The 22,428-nt window shown below is 42.8% G+C and overlaps 1 protein-coding gene across 1 annotated transcript in view; it reads right to left on the minus strand.

Annotated features, from left to right (window-relative positions):
• Positions 1–3,695, minus strand: part of LOC126237398 (uncharacterized) — a 37,960-nt gene extending 34,265 nt beyond the window's left edge. Inside the window, exon 1 of the mRNA XM_049947489.1 lies at positions 3,541–3,695. The gene's annotated coding sequence lies outside the window, so the exon portion shown is untranslated. The remainder of the gene's footprint in view (positions 1–3,540) is intronic.
• Between the last annotated feature and the right edge of the window lie 18,733 nt (positions 3,696–22,428).

Genomic DNA, 22,428 nt, shown 5'->3' on the forward strand with positions numbered 1-22,428 from the left:
TGCTTTGACACATTACACCTCTGGCCATGAGCTTTTATTATGCGCAGTATGAATCGAATCTGAATTTCACAATTGGCGGCCTCCCCTTGTAAGAATATACTGGAAGACAATGCTAGGTGAAGATAATTGCCGGTTATGGAATTGTTTACGCAGAGATGCCTCTTAACTGGACATTGTAAAATCAAACTGTCAGTGAAGTTGCCTTAAACGGTTTACTGGACATTGTAAGAACTGGCCTTAATCCCGTACCGTCGTCTTCGGCGGATATTTGACTGGAGACAAAATTCTAGAGTTTTTCAGGTATTAGAAACTCCCAACTGTGTTCCGCAATGTACAATATCCTATTAGCCACAGTAAGAAGGAAACCCCTTGACTTATGAAAGTGGACGCGCGAAAGCGTGTTGTCCTTGGCTAATTGAAATTGTTTGTGGGTACGCCATTGACCCGGTGAGCGATAAACTTGTCACGAATGTGACAGCTACGCGCAGAATCAAGCGTTGCGTCTAGGGCCCACGTGACGTATCTTCATCTTAGTTGAGGAGAGTAAACTCTTTCAAGTTTGTAACATGTAAGAACACGCCATATTTACAGGGTGACGATTTTTGAACTATTTGAAATAAAAACGTCAAAACTTCTGAACGGTTTGGTTTAGGACGTTCAAAACTGCACGGTTGGCTGCGGAGCATGATGGGAATTGTATGGTTTGGTTTAGCAACGAAGCCCACTTTCATGGGTTCATCAATAAGCAAAATTGGCACATTTTGGGGGACAGAGAATCCGCATTTCGCGATCGAGAAGTCTCTTCACTCTCAACTGGTGACTGTGAGGTGTGCAGTGTCCAGTCACAGAATAATTGTTGCTATATTCTTTGATGGCACGGTGACTACCGAACGGTACGTGAAGGCTTTAGAAGAAGATTTCATCACCATTATTCAGGGTGTCCCTGGTTTCTACATGCAAGACGAAGCTCGACCCCATCGAAGCAGGAGAGCGTGTGATGGCCTGGAGGTGCACTTTGCGGACCGCATTCTAGCTCAGGGGCACACAGAGGCCACTGGCATGGGCCTCAATTGGCCGCCATATTCTCTGGATCTGAAAACATGCGACTCCTTTATGTGGGGCTGTATTAAAGACAAGGTGTACAGCAATAACCCCAAAACTATTGCTCAGCTGTAATGAGCCATTCAGGAGGTCACCGACAGCATCGATGTTCCGACGCTTCAGCGAGTCATGCAGAATTTCGCTATTCGTCTGCACCACATCATCGCCAATTATGGTTGGCATATCGAACATGTCATAACCTAAGTCCTATTATCTGTAGTGATGTTTTCATGTTGACTAAAGTGTGTGCACGCTGTTGTTTGTAACTTTGCTTTTTCATATATAGTTCAGTAATTGACATCTTGTATGAAGGCAATATGTTGAAGAAACCTTTTGACGCATTTAAACTACCCTTCAAATCTCGTTCGATATACGATTGCTTGACCAGTCTCTTGTAAATTTGCTCAGGATTGCATGGGATTTAATTTATCTCTTTCACTAATAGTGAGGGTAGGCGTTTCTGATCGCACAACTGTGCCATATGATTACGTTAGGGTGTGTCTCTTGTGCCTGCTCTGCCAGTGTAGCATGGGTCATTAAAAGCGTGTTTATAGGCGAATCACATTTTGTTAATGAGGCCAGGGGCTCTGAGGCATTCTCATTCTACAGCTTATTAGTGCCTGCTTATGTTTTCCAGTACACTAACATCAGACGTTCTACTGATTCTTGTTCTTAGAAAGGCTGAAGCTGACGTCCTCCGTTTCATTATCTGACTTTGCAAAAATGGTTCAAATGGCTCTGAGCACTATGGGACTTAACTTCTGTGGTCATCAGTCCCCTAGAACTTAGAACTACTTAAACCTAACTAACCTAAGGACATCACACACATCCATGCCCGAGGCAGGATTCGAACCTGCGACCGTAGCAGTCGCACGGTTCCGGACTGAGCGCCTTAACCGCGAGACCACCGCGGCCGGCTCTGACTTTGCAGAGAACCTGTTTGGCAGACGAATGATTAACCCTGGAACACTAGGGGGAGGGGGGGAGGTAGTGTCACCATTCAAAGATAAGCGAAATTAGAGGTCGTACTGAGGCGTTCAGACAGTCGTTTTTACCTCGCGCGATCCGCGAGTGGAACACAGAGGAGGGCGGGGGGGGGGGGGCATATGACTTTGGCTCGAATAGTGCCCTCCGCCACACACCGGTTGATGGCTAGTGGAGTATATATATAGTTGTAGATGTAGATTGTTACTAATCCATAAGTTTCCAGTCCGTGATTTGTTCAAAGGAAGTCATGATTCATAGTGTATCCACTAGTTAATAACAATTGTTAAGGTCTCCAAATGTATGTGACATACAAAATAAGAACAAAATGCCCTGTTTTACACCCAACGCTGACAATACCACATTGGCGGAAACTGCGAATGGGCACCAACTGCAATAGTAAATTTTACGAGGCTTTATTAATGTAGGGTTAACAGATTTTTTTTTTTACAAAAATTGTTGTTCCCAATAACGATCAGTGTATGTCAATACCTGATTGAAGCTTAACGTATCATATAAAATTGTGGTTCTACTGTGATGCACAATATACTCGCATGTTGACTTATCTGACTTCTCTTGGGAAAGGCGTCATCTGCCCAAAAACAGAAAATCTTTACAGTCGTATCGATGAAACTAATCTTTGCGATCTCTCGCTAATAGTTCCATACGATGTTACTGCTATTGCTAATAATGTTTTTGTTATATGATATCTCCCAAGAGCATTTTCTTTATTCACGGTCAAAAAAATTATAATAACTATTTCTTTTTCAGCTATTCAGTTCAGCTGCTAATTAATGATTGGTGTATATTCAATTTACATCTACATTAGAAACAATCAGTTGAATAAAATGATTATCTGTGCTCGGTAAGTATGGAACTTTGGTGTACCGAGAATATTGTTATCAGCTAAACTGATTTCCTTACGAAAATATGCTTTACAGTTGCATTTCAATTTCAGGCGATTGACAGAGTTTGCCATATCTTTGAGAATCTCGTGAATCACAGTAGCACCGAATCCGGAAGTATGCTGACGTTTTATCAAGGACTGAGAAGTTAGCTGTTAAGAATATCATGACGCACAGCAAAACCTGTGGTTGGAAGCAGTTTGTGGCGTGCAAGACCAATATGTAGACTTTAGATGTGTGTGTATGTGTGTAAGCAAGTGTCTGTTCCCAGTAGAACGAAACAGGTTTCTAATGTGACACACACACGCACCACCGACACAGTACATTTGAAAAATCTAAACTGGCCAGTAATGTCATCTGTACTGTATACAGCGAGCAATAAAGGCATTTTGCATTACGCATTCCTTCACTTCCCTGCCGAAGGAAATGTATGTTAAAGCTAACAGTGAGTGCGGATTATAACGCGATATTAAGTCAGAGACCAAGTCATAAAGCATCGAATGTTAACCTAGAGAACTCGCAGAAATCCATGTAAGAGCTGCTGTCTTACCTCTGCAACCGTCGATAGAGCTTCGTCCAGTGACGCTGTGTGTGGAGTAGGGCGAAAAACCGCGGCCAAGTCGCTTATCGTCCTTCCTCGGCCCGTCCAGCGTTATCTCTCGTGCGGTCCAGTGATGTGAACCAAGTTATCCTGACCTTCTATAATTACTTCAAGTTTGCGAATGTTTCTCTGTCATTACTGTAGCATACCAAAATGCAATGAATTTTTCTTGCTAGCGGCTTGCTGGGAGCTTCATGGTGCCACATTATGCTTAGCGTTGAGAAAAGTGCACAACGAAAGGCTGCAAAAACAACAAATCAGTGTACATCTACTCATGCGCGCCGACTAAGTGGGTGCACCGCGGCCCGAGCACCCAAATTCATAATGCGCCACACCCAACAAAATTTTTTGTTTGATAAAAACAAAATAAAATAAATGTTTCTCACTTGTCTTTATCAAAGCGTAATGAAATATTTTAACCCTGAGATGGAAGTTACAATTTCCGACCTCTAAAATATATCTGTTTAGCAGGTCTTTGTGCAAAGACAACCAAGCAACACACTCCCCGTTCCTTCCCTTTCTCTGGCCAAGTCAAAGGCACTCCCCAGAATAACAGTAGCGGTATACTGTGAATGGAATCCAGTCTTGCGGCTTGCTTTCATGTTCCTTACAAGTAAATATAAATGTCGTGTGACTAGGGTCTCCCGTCGGGTAGACAGTTCGCCGGGTGCAAGTCTTTCGATTTGACGCCACTTCGGCGACTTGCACGTCGATGGGGATGAAATGTTGATGATGAGGACAACACAACCCCCAGTACCCGAGCGGAGAAAATCTCCGACCCAACCGGGAATCGAACCCGGGACCGTAGGACTGACATTCTGTCGCGCTGACCACACAGCTTGCGGGGGCGGACTCCTTACAAGTGACGCGCTGCAATACGTTCACTCCATTCGTCAACGATTGTTTTAAAATATCTGCTTGCCCATATCGAGCAATAATAAAGAATAATCCGAGATTCAAGACAGCCGATTGTTACAGACTACCTCAACAGATATATATATATTTTTTAATTTAACAGAAAAATGTTTCAAATGGCTTTGAGCACTATGGGACTTAACATCTCAGGTCATCAGTCCCCTAGAACTTACAACTATTTAAACCTAATCAGCCTAAGGACATCACACACATCCATGCCCGAGGCAGGATTCGAACCTGCGATCGTAGATGGTTGGTTGGTTGGTTGGGGAAGGAGACCAGACAGCGTGGTCATCGGTCTCATCGGATTAGGGAAGGAAGTCGGCCGTGCCCTTTCAGAGGAACCATCCCGGCGTTTTCCTGGAATGATTTAGGGAAATCACGGAAAACCTAAATCAGGATGGCCGGACGTGGGATTGAACCGTCGTCCTCCCGAATGCGAGTCCAGTGTCTAACCACTGCGCCACCTCGCTCGGTGCGATCGTAGAGGTCGCGCGGTTCCAGACTGAAGCGCCTAGAACCACTCGGTCACAACGGCCAGCAAAAATTTAACAGCGGTGTGCGTTAAGATTTCAGTGAAATTGTTTTCATATAACCTGGATCGTTATCGTTTTGTTTGTTGAGACTATGGCTTTGAAGGACACGGTAGCTTATATTGTAGATTGAATTGGTTTGGCTCAAATGGCTCTGAGCACTATGGGACTTAACATCTGAGGTCATCACTCCCCTAGAACTTAGAACTACTTAAACCTAACTAACCTAAGGACATCACATACATCCATGCCCGAGGCAGGATTCGAACCTGCGACCGTAGCGGTCGCGCGGTTCCAGACTGTAGCGCCTTTAACCGTGTGGCCACACCGGCCGGCGATTGAATTGGTGTTGCAGCATTAATAGCTAGCACAAAGAAGAGGGTCTACTGACGGGATGTGTGGAGCAAAAGCTCTTCGCCGGGCAAAAACGTTCGCCGTTTTCAAACATTGCGCGATTACTGGACGCGTTTGGAAAGCTGAAACACAATATTGAGTATTGCTTCTATACGTACCTTCTTCATATTCGAACAGTTTACTAGTCTCTATGCATAAATTCGTCGTACGTTTGTCGTCGTCATCACAGGTGGATATCACTAACACAGACAATAGAGAAAAGCATATTCAGCCAAAAAATAAGGAACCCGAGAATGGGTCTTCCGAGTTGCGGCAGTCTCAATGAAAGCTTATAGTACCGGTATATTTTACTTTTTTACAGCACAGGTCTTTATGACACGGGCAGTGTTCATAAAATATTATAAATGAAATGAAATTGTTTTAAAAAATATCGAGACTCCCCAAAAACCATATACTACATTCCGTCATTGATATGCACCCACAGGAAGTTTGGGAAATCGACGCCCTTGCATCTACGTTTGCATCCACATGACCGCTCTGCAACTAACACTTCAGTGTCTGACACAGAGTTCATCGAACCATCTTCAGACTATTTCTCGACCGTTACACTATCGAATAGTGCTGTACATTTCCGTTTGAGCACTGAAGTCTCTTATTTTATTACGATGGATATTTGTCCCTATACAAAATATTTTGGCATTCGAAGAAGAAAATTGATGACTGAAAGTTCGTAAAAAGATCTCGCCGCACCGAAAAATCTTTGTTTTAATCAGAATTGGGAAAAGCCAGGTATTAAAAAAAAGTGAAAAAATTACATTTTATTGTTTTTTTTTCGATTTCTTCGCGGTGAGTATTAAATAGCTAAACTTGAAGTCCTAATGATTAATTTATTCAAAAAACTAACCCGTTCTTACAACTGCTTAATCTTGCCCTGCCAGTACGGCATTCATTGAAAGAATTTTCTCCACCTACAGGCTTGTTTGGTCAAAATTAAGTAACAATTTTGGAGAGAAAGGCCAGAGAAATTAGTGAAGATTTCTTCATGTTTCCAAAGAGTAGTAAAACGTACTTTACAGTGTTTACGATTCTACATACAGTTAAACTTTTTTTCTGGAAGTGTAAATGTTATTTAGCTGTGTGTCTTATATTGCACAGAAAGTTAAAACTCAATATTAATAAAATAAATTCTTGTGACAGTAAATAGTTGTCTCCAATGAACGTGATGGCTCTTTTTAATTTGTTTGAGGCTACACAACATTTTATACGTCAGTTGAATTTTCAGAATTAAATACAATAGGGTGTAATTGGTTTTGTGGCTGTTTTTTTGGTTCGGGTTAAATTACAACAACCCTAGTTTCGATGACTGTCACCCAGACTCGCGTGTCCTATTCGTGACACTCTCTCCCTTGTTTCGCAATAATACCAAACGAGACTCCCATTCTTGAACTTTTTTGATGTTCTCCGTGAATCCTGATTAGTAAGCTCCACAAGAGGACGGATTAGCATAGTGTGCGCAGTTTGATAGTAGATTTCTAAGTCTTCTAAGTCACCTGCCAATAATATACAAGCTTTGGTTCGCCTTTCCCACAAGATTTTCTTTGTGATTGTTCCAATTTAATTTGTTCGTAAAAGTAATGGTTAAGTATGCAGTTGAATCGACAACCTTTAAATTTGAGCCCGCTTCTCGTGGCCGTGCGGTAGCGTTCTCGCTTCCCACGCCCAGGTTCCCGAGTTCGATGCCCGGCGGGGTCAGGGATTTTCTCTGCCTCGTGATGGCTGGGTGTTGTACGCTGTCCTTAGGTTAGTTAGGTTTAAGTAGTTCTAAGTTCTAGGGGACTGATGACCATAGATGCTAAGTCGCATAGTGCTCAGAGCCATTTGAACCATTTTAAATTTGTGAGATCTATCATCTAACCGAAATGTAACGTATTCTTTTAGTACTTATATGGGGGGGGGCTTCACACTTTATATTGTTTATGGCAAATTGCCACTTTTCGCGCTGATCAGATATTTTGTCTTAGTCATTTTGCAATTCGATTGCATCATCTGCAAACAACGTAAGAGGTCTGTTCATACTGTCTCCAAAATCATTTATACTGATTAAGAACAGGCCAGGACCTAAAACATTTCCTTGAAGGTCTCCAGGTATCACTTCTGTTTTCTAGATAACTTCTCGTCAATTGCTATCAATTGTGACCTTTCGGACAGGAAATCACGAATCAGGTTGCAATTTACTTTGAAGCTGCTTGTGAGGGAGAGTGTCGAAACCCTTCTGGAAATCTAGAAATATGGTATCAACTTGAGGAATCCTATCGAGAACACTCATTACTTCGTGTAGAGGACGATGTGTGTTTCAAAAGAACAATATTTTTTGAATCCGTGCTATGCGTCAATAAATGGTTTGGTTCAATAATTCATCATGTTCGAACAGAGTACAGGTTCTAAAATCCAACTGGAAATCGATGTCAGTGATATGGATCTATAATTCAGCAGATTTCTTCTCATTTCTTGTATATTGATGTGACCTGTGCGATTTTCCATTCTTTAGGCACGGATCTTTCGTTAAGCGAGGAGCTGTATATGACTGCTAAAAATGAAGCTATTTCATCAGCATACTCCGAAAGGAACCCAACTAGTACGCACGGTGAATCGCCTAAAACTTGCAACGAAGATATTGTGGAAATGCAAAGTACTATTGATGTGATGTGCGGTTTTCACAGAATGGATAGGTAATCAGGGGCTAGTATTGTTAGCCAATAAACAGTTTGTAGTAATACTTATAAAGTGTATTTTTTGTGCAAACATACTTTTTAAAATGGTACAATGCCCGTTGACATTAACAGACTAAAAGTAGGGTAAATTAAGATGTCGATGGTGTTTGTTACAGGATTCTTAGCGCGAGTGTCTTACGAGATATCGTATTTAGAAAAGTCTCCAAACCGACATTTGTACAATAAGTGTAGTAACACACACTAAAGAACAACGCAAGTGCATGTGGCTTCCGACCAGTAACGAGACAAATGACGATCACAAAAATGACCACCGGCAGCGGCAATATAGACTTCTAGTCTGGTATGGAACGACTGCTGCACACGTGTTACCATTTCAGCGGAGATATTCCGAGCAGGCCGCAGCAACACGTAGTTGCATGTCATCGGATGTAGATGGTATGTTCTTGTAGGCAGCTTCTTTCAGCTTTCCCCAAAGAAAAAAGTTTACAGGCGTCAAATCCGGCTTACGGGCCGGCCAAGGTACAGGTTCTTTGTGTCCACCCAACGATTTGTAAACAAGACATGCTATAGTAGACCGTGCACGGTGGGCTGTATAGGAATCATGTTAGTACACAGGTTCCTCCTAGTCTGCAGAGTAACGTCTTCTAACATCCGTAGAAGATGGACTGTTAGCAGGCTGCGATACTTGCGCGCTTTCAGTGTTCTAAGAAAAACGGGGCTATGAGCTGACGGCTCCCTATCCACACCACACGTTTACACTCCAAGGATGCTGACGTTCCACCTGACGAATACAACGGGGATTTTCAACAGATCAATAGCGCATGTTTCGACAGTTTACCTGGCCATGATTGGTAAATGTGACTTCATCACTAAACAAAATACATAATACAACTGTCTTCATGCTCATGTACAGACGTTAACGTGATTCTCATAACCATTTCCATGGAGAGAGGTGTGATAGGGATGGAACCTGTGTCGATGGAGAATGTATAGGACACTTGCCTGACACATGCCGCTTCCTCGTGCGCTTGCGTGGGAACTGATGTGCAGATCAGCTGCAACAGCAGCAAGAACATTTGTTTCACCCTGTTCTGTCGTCGCTTGTTTCCTACTGTTACGTTGTCTAGTCGTTACACTACAACTTTCACGTAACCGGCTGAAGAGATTAACACGTAACTGACGAGATGGTTGATATCTTACCGCATACATCGAACAAGAACGAACTGCATTCTTCCTACACTCTCCATATACCATGGGCATGTCCGGTTTTACTGCATTGGTAAATCCCATAGTCCACTCACGGCCTATATCTTGGACTGTCACACACTGACTAGCAACTCGCAGTGCACACAAGGACCACAGAAGCAAAAATAACTTCGTAACTAACAACTACGCAGGGAGAAGAGCACAAACAAGAGCCGGTATGGAAACTTTTCAAATACGATTTCGTGAACAACTCGCACTAGAATCCTGTAACAAACATCGCTGAAATCCTAATTTACCCTACTTCTAGTTTGTTAATGTCAATATGCACTGTTTAATATAGAAAAAGTGTATGCTTGCAAAAAATAGCCTTTCTAAGTATTATTACAAACTGTTGATTGGCTAACAATACGAGCCCCTGGCTATCAATCCATTCTGTGAAAACCGCACATCATAAACACTTCCCATTTCCGCAGTATTTGCTTTGTAAGTTATTGGTGATTCACTCCATATAGTCAGGGCTGCCTGCACTGAGGGTATCCACTCTTATATTACTCATGTTAGCAGCTGTTCTTGATTTTTGAATTCTGTAATACGAGGATTTTCTTCGTCTTCTTTAATGAAGGAATTTCGGAAAGCCATAGTAACTCCGATTTAGTGGCGCTCCCAGCTCACTACTTCTGTGAAGGTGATTGTGATAAATATACACAGAACATCTTTGAATTTTCTGCAGTGTTTCGAGACAGAGTTCCGTTGCAGAAACTATTAAAAGCATCTCCGCGCTAGAGTTACATTCCGCAAGTGACTTTACAGTGTGAGGCAGAGGGTACTCCCCTGTATCCCCTTTTCCGTCCTGGTCACGAATGATGCGTGGAGTGACTGACAGTAACATTCCGTACGAGCTCTAATTTCTCTGATTCTTCCCATCATATTCGTTGCACGAGACCTATGTGCGAAGAAATAACATGTTGGCCTGCTTCCCCTTGGAATGTTCAATCTCTCACAGTAGTACGATAAGCATTTCCTTGACGGTATCACTTTATGTAAACAAAGCCGCGACGAAACGCGCCGATGTTCTTTTTATGATCTTCTCCATCATTCCTAAACGGTAACGACCGTAGATTGAAGAGGAATACTAAAAAATCGATCGAATAAATTTTTTGGAAGTAACTTATTTCGTGTATGAACTACATTAGCTTAGAATTATTGCAATGAACCTCAGATTACACAATTTCTATGTGCTCGTTCCACTTTACGTCCCTCAGGGCAGACGAACTTTTTAGTGACGACGTCCCTGTACAAGATTAACTTAAATGATTCATTGGGCTTCAAAGCACTGTTTATTTGCAACTATACGACGTACAAGTACGGGTGGTACACGAAAATATAGATATACCCAGCAAGTTTCTGGTGCATTATACAAATGTTCGACGTTTGCACACTTGGGCACCCAGCACAAATCCAGATGGTAACACTAGCATGTTTCCGTCTATGTGCATAACAGCAGTAGTGACGTATTACTGCAATTCTTGCAACGTTGTGGGCATTGGGGGCACATAACCTTCGTCCTTAACAAAAGTCCACAGGAAGAAATCATATGGCATGAGATCTGGCGGCCCAGGGAACCATGGCAACAGAGGATCATCACCCAGACCTGTGCACTTAAAACAGCCATATGGCGGTTCTTTGAGAAAGCCTTTGACAATTATGCTTCAGTGATGCGAATCCCTGTCCTGTTGAAAGTTGAAGATCGTGGAGTCAGTCGTCAGTTACGGGAACAACCACAACTGGAAGATATTCTGGTACAAGAACCTGTTATCACCGAATCGATGAAGACGAAAGGATCATACACCTTTGTCTTGGATATGGAAGACATTCACTTTTGGCGAATTCCTTTCCAACTCTACACAGACATGCGGCAATTCAGTATCCCACTCTCTCACACTGTGACGATTCATGTTTTCCGACAGATGAAAACCGCCGCGTCGCTGAACATCAATTCCCCCACCAAACCGTCATCTTTCATAGCTTACTGCGTTCAAATTCAAAACTCCAGTCGTCGTGCATAATGATCTGGAATCAGGTGTTGTAACAATTGCAAATGGTAGGGTTTGAAATGCAAAGGCCGCGCACAGCGTTCCACACAGGTTTCTGCTGAATGTCTAGGTCACGGCATCCACGAAGGATTGATTTCAGTGAGTTGCACACAAGGCTGTGCCTCATGCGCTCCACGATTTCCTCTGAGACACGTGTTGTCTCCGTGCTCTTTCTTTTGCACAGACAACCAGTGTCACGAAACTGGCGAGACCAACACGAAATGCTCTGATGACCAGGTGTACTATTTCCGTATTTGGTACGAATGCACTTTGCATACTCAAACACACAAAAACCCTTCTCCTGCATGTCTGTCATCTTGTATACCCACCACATATCGTGCACGGGAGCCACGAGGTGATGTTTTTAAACTTGGTAATGCAGAATAGTTTGGTTGGCTCTAAGCACTATGGGACTTAATATCTGAGGTCATCAGTCCGCTAGACTTAGAACTACTTAAACCTAACCAACCTAAGAACATCAAACACATCCATGCCCGAGGCAGGGTTCGAACCTGCGACCGTAGCAGCAGCTCGGTTCTAGAAAGAAGCGCCTAGAATCGCTCGGTCACAGCGGCCGGCTGCAGACTGGAAGGGCTTCGGGTTTGTCTTCTTCCGTTGGCTCAGTGGCTTTGCGCTTTCGCATGTGGTTTGTATTCGTTTTACCTTAACAATTCTTTAGGTGTTTCAGTTCAGATTCCATGTTATCATGGTCTGAAATTATCTGTGCTCTGTGTAATGAACTGCTCATGGCGGTATGCTCTTGAGCTGGATGGTGGAAACTGCGATCAATTCAATAAAGATCTGTGTAAGTCGGCTTGCTGTACACGGAATGACCCATTCTTCCATCCAGTTTACGTTCGACGAATACAGTCGCAAACGGCAATTTGCCTTCCGTTTTCATCTCCTTCAGAGGAATGGAACAATCTCAGTCTTTGGTAGCTATTTTTTATTTTCAATGACCGGTTTCAGGCTAGCTGCCCATCTTCAGATGTGTTATGTAAAGTTAAAAATATAATTAACAAGAGAGATATATAGCTACTGATAGAACTATCTTAGTTTACAAAAAGAAATTTTGGAATGTATTAGATGCCAACATACCATATATTGCAGTTACAGAGCAACCTGTCAGTACAGAACTATTGGCTCGCTGTCATTACTGAAGTAATTTTTAATCTGTTAAAACCTTATATCACAGTTTGGAGAAACCTGATTGGCAAAAGTAAAAAATGCCCTCTATCTGTAAGAATTGTGCATATGTACTAAGATGTTATTTTTTTACCATACATATTAATGGCGAATATACTTTTTAATAATAAGACAATTTTAATGAAATAACATATGAATAATCTTTTTTTGAGTGGACCATAAACTGAAATAATTTACACTAATTTAAAATTTTTTAAAGAAACTTAAAATTATAATATTCTTTCGAAAATGTGCGCTTCCTCTTCTTTGTATTGTTTGGTGGTGGATAGGATTTCCCTACGTCAGAACGTATACAGCGCCACGCCAAGTGCTCTTCCGCCGCGCCCAATTCACCTCGCCGCCAGTACGCTGAGGGCCGTTCCGCTGCAGATGGTTCTTATTGGAGCGTGCTGTTGCATTCAAGATCAAAAACTGAAATGCCATATTTTTATTCAAATTATCCCAATAATACAATCATGTCTAGTTTTGATGGAACAATCTGTCAGACGTCTCTGGCAAGACACGGCAAATGAGGTAAGGCGAGCAAGAAACCGCGCTGTATCTATGGCTAAGCCAGCCAAGTCCAACATCAACTTTGCAGGGAGGCGGTGTCTTTGATTATTAGGTAACAACGGCTACTTAGTAGTATTGTCAGCGGACAAGGCGAATGTGTCCGTGACCCTTAATTCTGTAAATTATCGTAAAAATAGCTGAGGTTACTCCCTGATAGGATGTTAAGAGACTCATGCTTCACGTCGCCAGACCACCTTGACCGTATGGTTTACCAAAAATATGTAGAAGGCATTTCAGTCATATCAATCCTTAGTACCTTCGGATCTCCCACTTTTATGTTCACGAATCACTTGACGAAACTATTGACGTCTTAACTCGGCTAGTGCATCATCACATCCGGAACTTCAAACCTTTCTTTGGCATAATTGAGGAAAGACAATTAGCCCCGAACGACTTTATGGTGAGCGCAGACGTGGAGGCTTTGTCTACAAAAGTACCGATAGCATGTGCGTTGGAACGTCTAGATGTTCATTTTCCACCTGTGTTTACCAAACTTTTTAAACACGTCTTGACGACCACTTACCTTCTCTGCAGTGGGAAACATTACGAAATGAACGATGGTAGGGCTGTGTGCTCCCCATTGTCACCAGTTGGTGCTAACTACTTCATGGAAGATTTTAAAGAACTGACTGTACATTCTTCTCCTCTTCGCCCATCTAGTTTTCACAGGCAAATGGAAAACACTGTCTTAATCAGGTCTTACGGGTGAGTTCGTTGCATCACTTCTTGGACCGCATAAACAACTTACATCTGAACATAAAATTTACCGTGGAGATGCAAAGGGAAGGCAAATTGTCGATTTCAGTCTTGTTGGTGGAGCGTAAATTGGATTGACGATTAGGTCATTCTGTATACATATGGCCGACTCGCACAGATCTTTATTTGAATGAGCGTAGTTTCCACCATGGAGCTCAAGGGTATTCTATCATGAGCACTTTATTATACAGAGCACAGATAGTTTCAGACCATGATAACCTGCGATATGAGTTGAAACACCTAGGGAATGTGTATAGTTAAAACGGATACAAACCACATAAAATTACTTGTAGAGCTGCATCTCCCAGCCAACGCAAGGAGACAAACCCAAACAGTTCCTTCCGTCCAGCGGAGTGACCTCAAGTAAAGCTGCCTGCCTATTACGTAAATATGGCATTAGACCAATTTTACAATCTCCGAGGGAAAGTAAGGATCTGTTGCAGCCAGTGAAAGGCAGCCTGAAACTGAGAGTACCTGGTGTGTACAATGTGCCGTGTGAATGGGGCGTAATTACCGTAGCTGAGCGCTGCACTGATTACAGACAGCACATCAAGAACAGAAATCGTGAGGAATGACCACTACCTGAACGCAGCTTTACGCAAGGACACGAATGTGCTCTCCGAAGCATCCATCTACAGGGATTCCGTAGCGAAAGAAGCGGTAGCAATTTTAACAGAGACGGAGCTTTTAATCTGAGCTGTATCTGGAGAGCAGCATTCGAGACAAAGCATCTTCAACGAAATGCAACCAAAAATCATAACTCTTAAGGGGGGAGATAATGCTGAGGGTGGCCTCTATCCCCCTTTCTCCGTCAACCGCGGTCCGGTGACGGGGGGGCTGGGCATAGGACATACCGCCCTTTTCGACTGTGAGACTAGTTGAATCGCTGAAAGGAGGGACAACGGGTATAATACTGAAAGGCTGCACAGACAGTCTTGCTGTAGTGCAGTGAGTACAGAACGAGTGGTGATGACATGGTCTCAGCGCAAGAAGTGCAGCCACCGAACCTTCTAGATGCACTGCACCACGAGTTGGTCGCAGGACAGTTAAATTGGTTTTGACGAATAGCAGATGACAACAGAGGCAGAAGTTACAAGCAGGGAGTCACCACAAACCGTCGGGAACAGGTTACTGGAAGCTGGGCTAAGATATCGTATTGCCATTCGTTGTTTATCACTGACCCTATACCACAAGCTGTAGAGCCTTGAATGGTGTTGAGCCAGAGTCTGTTGGGATGCTGAGTGGCAAACGTATCCGTAGACGACGTAGAAGAAGGTCAAGGAAGCAACGCCTTCCGAGACTACACCTCTCGAGCTGTTCGAATTATGGTGTGGGAGGCTATTGTATATGACAATAGGACTGATGTAGCAGTTGTTGAGTGGAGACAGAAGGCTTGTCATTATGTGGCAACAATGACAGGCTCATACACTTGGGAAGCGTAGCTAGGTTGTACTGACGTCCGAAGTATTGATTGAAGCTAACGACAACATGTGATCAGAGTAGGGCTAAAGGAAATGGGAATAAGAAGTGGTTCTTCCAGATGGAATGATAAGTGAACGTTAACAAGTGCAGCCGTGAATGGGGACCACTTTCCTTTTATTGAAGCGAGTAAACAGTACAAATTACAGGTGGATGCACAAAAAAATGGTTTAAATGGTTCTGAGCACTATGGGACTTAATATCTGTGGTCATCAGTCCCCTAGAACTTAGAACTACTTAAACCTAACTAACCTAAGGACATCACACACATCCATGCCCGAGGCAGGATTCGAACCTGCGGCCGTAGCAGTTGCGCGCTTCCGGACTGAGCGCCTAGAACCGCTAGACCACCGCGGCCGGCGGTGGATGTACAGGGCGACAATTATTGAACTATACGAAAAAACATAAATTAGTTACAAACTACAGCGTGCGAACTCTTTATTCAACATGTAAACGTCACTACAGTTATTCGGATTAGGTTATGACATGTTCGATACGCCTGCTGTCATTAACTATGATGTGACACAGACAAAAAGCGAAATTCTGCATGACCCGCCGAAGTGCCGCAACATCGATGCTGTCGATGACCTCCTGAATGGCTGCTTTCAGTTCAGTAATGGCTCTGTGATTATTGCTGTTCACCAATACAGACCCACAAACAGAAGCCGCATGTGTGCAGATGTGGAGAATATGGCGACCAATCAAGGCTCATGCCAGTGGCCTCTGTGTACCCCAGAGCCAGAAAGCCGTCCCCAAAGTGCTCCTCCAGGACATCAAACACTCACCTGATTCTATGGGGACGAACTCCATCTTGCATGAACCACAACTTGGCGAAATCAGGGTCACTTTGGATAATGGGGATGAAATCATTTTCCAAAACCTTCATATACCGCTCGGTAGTCGCTGCGCCATCAAGGAATATCCCACCAATTATCCCGTGACTGGACATTGCACACCACACAGTCACCTGTTCAGGCTGAAGAGACTTCTCAATCGCGAAATGCGGATTCTCAATCCTCCAAATGCGTCAATTTTGTTTATTGACGAACCCATCAAAAAATGGTTCAAATGGCTCTGAGCACTATGGGACTTAACAGCTATGGTCATCAGTCCCCTAGAACTTAGAACTACTTAAACCTAACTAACCTAAGAACAGCACACAACACCCAGCCATCACGAGGCAGAGAAAATCCCTGACCCCGCCGGGAATCGAACCCGGGAACCCGGGCGTGGGAAGCGAGAACGCTACCGCACGACCACGAGATGCGGGCGAACCCATCCAAATGAAGGTTGGCTTCATCGCTAAACCAAACCATAATGCGCATACCAATTCCCATCATGCCCTACGGCCAATCGTGCAGTTTGAACGTCCTATCGCAAACCGTTCAGACGTTATGAAGATTTTATTTCGTATAGTTCAATAATTGTCACTCTGGACGCCCTCTTATTGCAGAAGCTTTTTCATTTATAGCTGACCTACACAGAATAGGCCTTGCGAAATATTATGTACACGGTAGTGGATGGGACAACACTACGGTAGATATCACCTGTGCCACAAATGAGAATAGAAGTGATAAACTTGCAAAACAGAAGGCACTGACTACTAGAAAATGGGTAATAATTTTGCACTTAGTTGAGTAATATTCTGGGATCCGTGCATCAACGTGATGTTGTATACAGTTAAGTCGTAGCACACTTTCGGCCAGAGTTAAAAGATCTCTATAAGCGATGAGGACTTAATTGAAAAAGACACTTTTCTTTAAAGTGTAATGTAAAATACCATTCGAAGGCAACCAACGTTAATTACGTTGATGTTACTGATTACGTAGTTCAAACATGTTGTAGATTATTTACTGATCACCATATCCTGTCTCCGCTGTCAGAGCTGTATTGATTTACACTGAGAAGGTGTCTTAACAGCGTACTTACTATACAAAATTTTTACGAGGGTATTTCGGAAAGTAAAGATACACTGTACACCAGAGGAACAGAAAAGTTTTGGCGAGCAAGTTGGCAACACTGGTGTTAACCTTGAACCGTTAGCTTTCTCCTCGCGGTCGTTCGGCAGTTGAACTTTGCTTCTGGTTGGAGTAGGTCGTGTTTAAAATGGCTACGCCGATTCAGAATCCCGCCAAATGCGAAGTGCGCTCCGTCATACGTTTTCTTCATGCAAAAGGTCAGCAACCAGCGGATATTCACGAAGAAATTGTTTCTGTTTATGGGAACATTATGAATCGACAAAATGTAACGAAATGGTGTCGTCATTTCTCTGAAGGTAGGACCGATGTTCATGACTAACAAGGAACAGGTCAGCCATCTGTGATGCCCTTCTTCAGAGAATGGAGGAAACAATTCGTGCAAATAGACGTCTCACATTGAAAAAATTGCATCAGATCATACCGGACATGTCAATGACAAATCTTCATGACGTTGTGACAGTCAAGTTAAGGTACAGGAAACTGTGTGCGCGCTGGGTTCCAAAACTGTTAACAGAAGAACACAAAAACAAAAGGATGTGCTTTGCATTCGACTTTCTCACACGCTATTCTGAAGCAGGTGATGAGTTCCTTGATCACATTGTGACAGGTGACGAGACTTGGGTTTATCACCATACACCTGAATCCAAGCAACAATCAATGCAATGGCGCCTTTCGAATTCACCAAAAGCCAAGAAATGCGAAACGTCGATTTCAGCGAAGAAAATCATGGCTTCTGTTTTTTGGGACAGACAAGGCATTCTTCTGTTGGAATTTATGCCTCCTGGAACGACAATTAATGCTGTTACATATTGCCAGACTTTGAAACGTCTTCGAAGGGCAATTCAAAACAAACTCAGGGGAATGCTGACAAGTGGAGTCCGCTTGCTTCATGACAACGCTCGGCCTCACACAGCACTCGTAACCAAAGCACTACTCAAACAGTTCAAATGGGACATATTGGACCATCCGCCATACAGCCCAGACCTTGCGCCCACCGACTTCCATGTCTTCCATTGCCTGAAGTCACATCTTGGTGGAAAATCATTCCACGATAATGAAGAGATCAAAGATGAAGTTTAAATGTGGTTCCGACAACAGGCGGCAACCTTCTATGACTGTTGGATACAAAAGCTTGTGCACCGACTTAACAAGTGTTTGGATAATGGGGGTGATTATGTCTAAAAATAACAAATAATCCAGTTAATAAGATGTAACTGACGTTTTCTAAATAAATTTTCTATTTAAGAAACGCGAGCCATTGTATCTTTACTTTTCGAAATGCCCTAGTAATTTATTTTACTGATTAGCGATTGAGAAAGCAGGGTCGTTCACTGGTGTTCTCATGAAAGTGCAAACGGTCAATTTCAACTATCTTCCAGTTAACTTTTATTATCGTTGTAGACTCATTAACAGTAAATAAAATCAATGCCTGTGTTAAAGCAGAAAGAGAAGTTCTATTTTAAGCCTCTGGAAATATTGCTGCTGCATTATATACATCAGCGTTACGTTAACTGCTGGTGATGCAGGAAAATTAAATAGGCGACATCGTTGTTTGCTGTCTTGTGTATCTGTTGGAAATTTCCGGAATCTATGCTGAGCGGAATTAACCTGGGGAATGGACCGTTCAAACACATGCACGTGAAGTTGAAACCGTTAAACACTGTCGATATACTATTATTATTGTCACTACATTCGTATAAACGCAATCGCTAAGAAACTTGCATGGAGGGAACATTTAATCCTGATATCAATGAGAGTTCCATCTTCTACTTGGATGTTAACTAAGTGTACGGTGCTGGAACGATGTACAAGGTGTACAACTTTGCTTCCGCCGCTTTTTCCCCAACATTTGAGGCTTTAATGAAACAAATTGGTTACACATGTATCATTCAAAGTATTTTCCATCGCTGGCCACTACTATCTCCCATCTTCCGAGCAGTGTACGAAACCCGCATCGAAAAAATTGTTCATATTTTGAAGCGATCCAATTTGTGACTTCTTCATGAGTTCGGAAGTGTTGGTCAGCCAGGCCATTGATCTAAACAGGTCATTGATCTAAAGAGGTGTTAGTCAGAGGGAGCAACGTCTGGAGGATACGGCGGGTGGGGTAGGACTTCCAATTTTAACGTTTCCAAGTACGTTTTGACCTCTTTTGCAACTTGGGTCGAGCGTTGTCGTGCTGCAAAATCAATTTATCGTGCGTCTCGCTGTATTGCGGACGTTTGTCTTTTAATGTTCAGCCCAAGCGCATTAATTGCGTTCGATTACGAGCAACTGTGATAGTCTAACTTGGTTTTAACACCTCATAGTACACGACACTGAGCTGGTCCCACCAAATGCAGAGCATGGTCTTGGATCCGTGAATATTCGATTTGGCCGTTGACATGGAAGCATGGCCGGGATATCGCTATGATTTTTTTGCGTTTAGGGGTATTGTAAGGAACCCATTTTTCGTCACCGGTCACAATGGGATGCAGAAATCCCTTCCGTTTTTGCCTCTGAAGCAACTGTTCACAAACACACTAACGCCGTTCAACGTCTCTTGGTTTCAGCTCACATGGGACCCAAATTCCTTCTTTCTGGCTCAAGCCCATAGCCTTGAGACGTTTTGAAATGACTTACTGTGTCGCTCCCACTAATTCTGCATCTTCGAAAACATTCTCTCTTCTACCACTATGCCGGTTTACGACGTTAAAATCACCGTTCTTGAAGCGTTGAAACCACTCATTCTTTCACTAATAGTTTCCTTATCATACGTACTTGAGAGCATTGACGAGACTCAGCCGCTGTTTTCTTCATATTAAAACAAAACAGTAAAACCTCCCGCAAATGACGAGAATTAGGCTCGTAAACTGACATTTTCAATCAAGAACAACTTTATGATGCAGACACAAATCGGCTAATGTTTGAATGAGGTTATGTTGACCGAGGTAAAAGCTAAACGCCTGACATCTGCGATCTATTTTTCCTTCGACCGCTACTTACCTTTGTCGCCAGCTGTCGGCAAACGGCGGAAGCAAAGTTGTACACCTTGTAGTTACTGGACGGCTCACGGCTATACCGTGACGAAATCGATAGCAAAGGTTTCTCGAGGATTTTAGACAACAATGAAGAGGATATGTCTTGCAAGTAGACGTTACGTATTCTAATAGTCTGCATTACAATCACGAAAGTTAGTTGCTATGTCACATCACGTTCCACCAGACAGCTCCCATATAAGATTATTTACTACATCTGCTGGACGAACGGGATATCTGGGTGTTTGAACAAAGAAGATGCTATGACTTTAAACTGGACAGTCACTGCTAGCTCTGTTATGAAAGCGAAATGTACTCGCCATATTACATTTTTAACAAGTTTCTAATTTTGTGATGAATTCGTATCTCTAGAGATCGCAAAGGCTTGGCTACTGTGTGTGGAATTTGCTTACATTAACGTATGTGTAACAGATATCTTTAAATAAATGGCAAATGTCAGTTATACTAAAGCAAAGTTTCTTTGGTGGGTAGCGATAGTTCATCAACAAAGTGAAAGATTGTCATTCTTATATAGTAATAATGTCCAATGTGACTCTTTGAGCGTTTGAATTGGCGCCTGGTAAGCTGTAAGGAGTAATACCTTCCAACAAAACTACTTAAATTACAGTGTTTGAAGAAATTATCCGAATGAGACGGAAATAGATAGATGCGATGTACATGTACAGACAAACAAATGATTACAGGGTGCGTCAAAAAAATGTATACACACTTTGAACTGTCATAGACAATTTATTTCCCTTCTACAAGGTTAAATGTCTGTGAGAAAGTAATGTTATGTTTCTTCAGCAGGTGGCAGCAGTGGCAAGGAAGTAACTGCAACATGGAGGATGTGCATTTGAGCTTTGAAGCGCGGAAGCAGATAATTAAGTGGTACTGGAAGTTTGAGAATGTAGCTGCGGTTCGAAGACAGTGGAGAAGTATGGTACAGAACCACGTTCAAGGTTAACAATTACACGTCTACAAGACAAATTCGAAATTCATGGAACAGTGTGTGATGTGCATAAAGGTCGATCAGGGCGACCTCGTACATCTATAAGTGATGATTCCACAACTGTGGTCTTGGAACTGTTTCAGCGTTCACGTCAAAAATCTTCAAGGCAAGCGGCACGTGAGAGTAACGTAAGTGCTAGTGGTGTGCTACGCATTCTGAAGAAAGGCAACTTTCGTGTGTACATTCCAAGGCTGGTGCAACAGCTAAGTGGCGATGATCCAGATCGAAGGTTAGAATTTTGTGAATGGGTTCAGGAGATGGTGAGAAGTGAACCAGCATCTATGGGTAGCATAATTTGGTCGGATGAAACCCAATTCAAACTCAATGGAACTGTCAATAGGCACAATTGTGTGTATTGGGCTGAAGATAATCCTCACATTACAGTTGAAAAGGCTGTGAATTTGCCTGGTGTAAATGTGTGGTGTGGTTTGTCTGCAAGGGGGCTCATTGGGCCTTTCTGCTTTGAAGATACTGTTACTGGAGAAACGTACCTAACAATGCTTGCTGATTCCATATCCCCTGCCATTCATGCATTATACGGTAATGATGAGTTTTACTTCCAACAAGATGGCACCCCGCCACACTATCACAGGGACGTACGAGCATACCTGGATCACAATGTGCCAGGCCAGTGGATAGGACGCAGGGGACCAATCGAGTTTCCTGCACGCTCTCCAGACCTCACACTGCTGGATTTTGCTTATGGGGCACAGTAAAAGATGAGGTGTACAAACGTAAACCACGTAACCTGGACACACTGTGGAATGAGATTCAGGTGGTGTGTGCAGAAATCTCAATGGACACTTTGGTACGATGTACGGAATCAGTGGTGACTCATACTCAGAAATGTATTGATGTTGAAGGCCACCAGTTTGGACATTAATCACATTTGCAAAGTACATTTATTTTTCCAATTGGACTTTAAGCTTTCCATTTCCAGAAATTTAACATTGCAGAACGGAAAGTAAATTTTATATGACGCTTCAAAGTGTGTATACATTTT

Source organism: Schistocerca nitens, chromosome 2 (genome assembly GCF_023898315.1).
Source record: "Schistocerca nitens isolate TAMUIC-IGC-003100 chromosome 2, iqSchNite1.1, whole genome shotgun sequence".
NCBI classification, from domain to species: Eukaryota; Metazoa; Arthropoda; class Insecta; order Orthoptera; family Acrididae; genus Schistocerca; species Schistocerca nitens.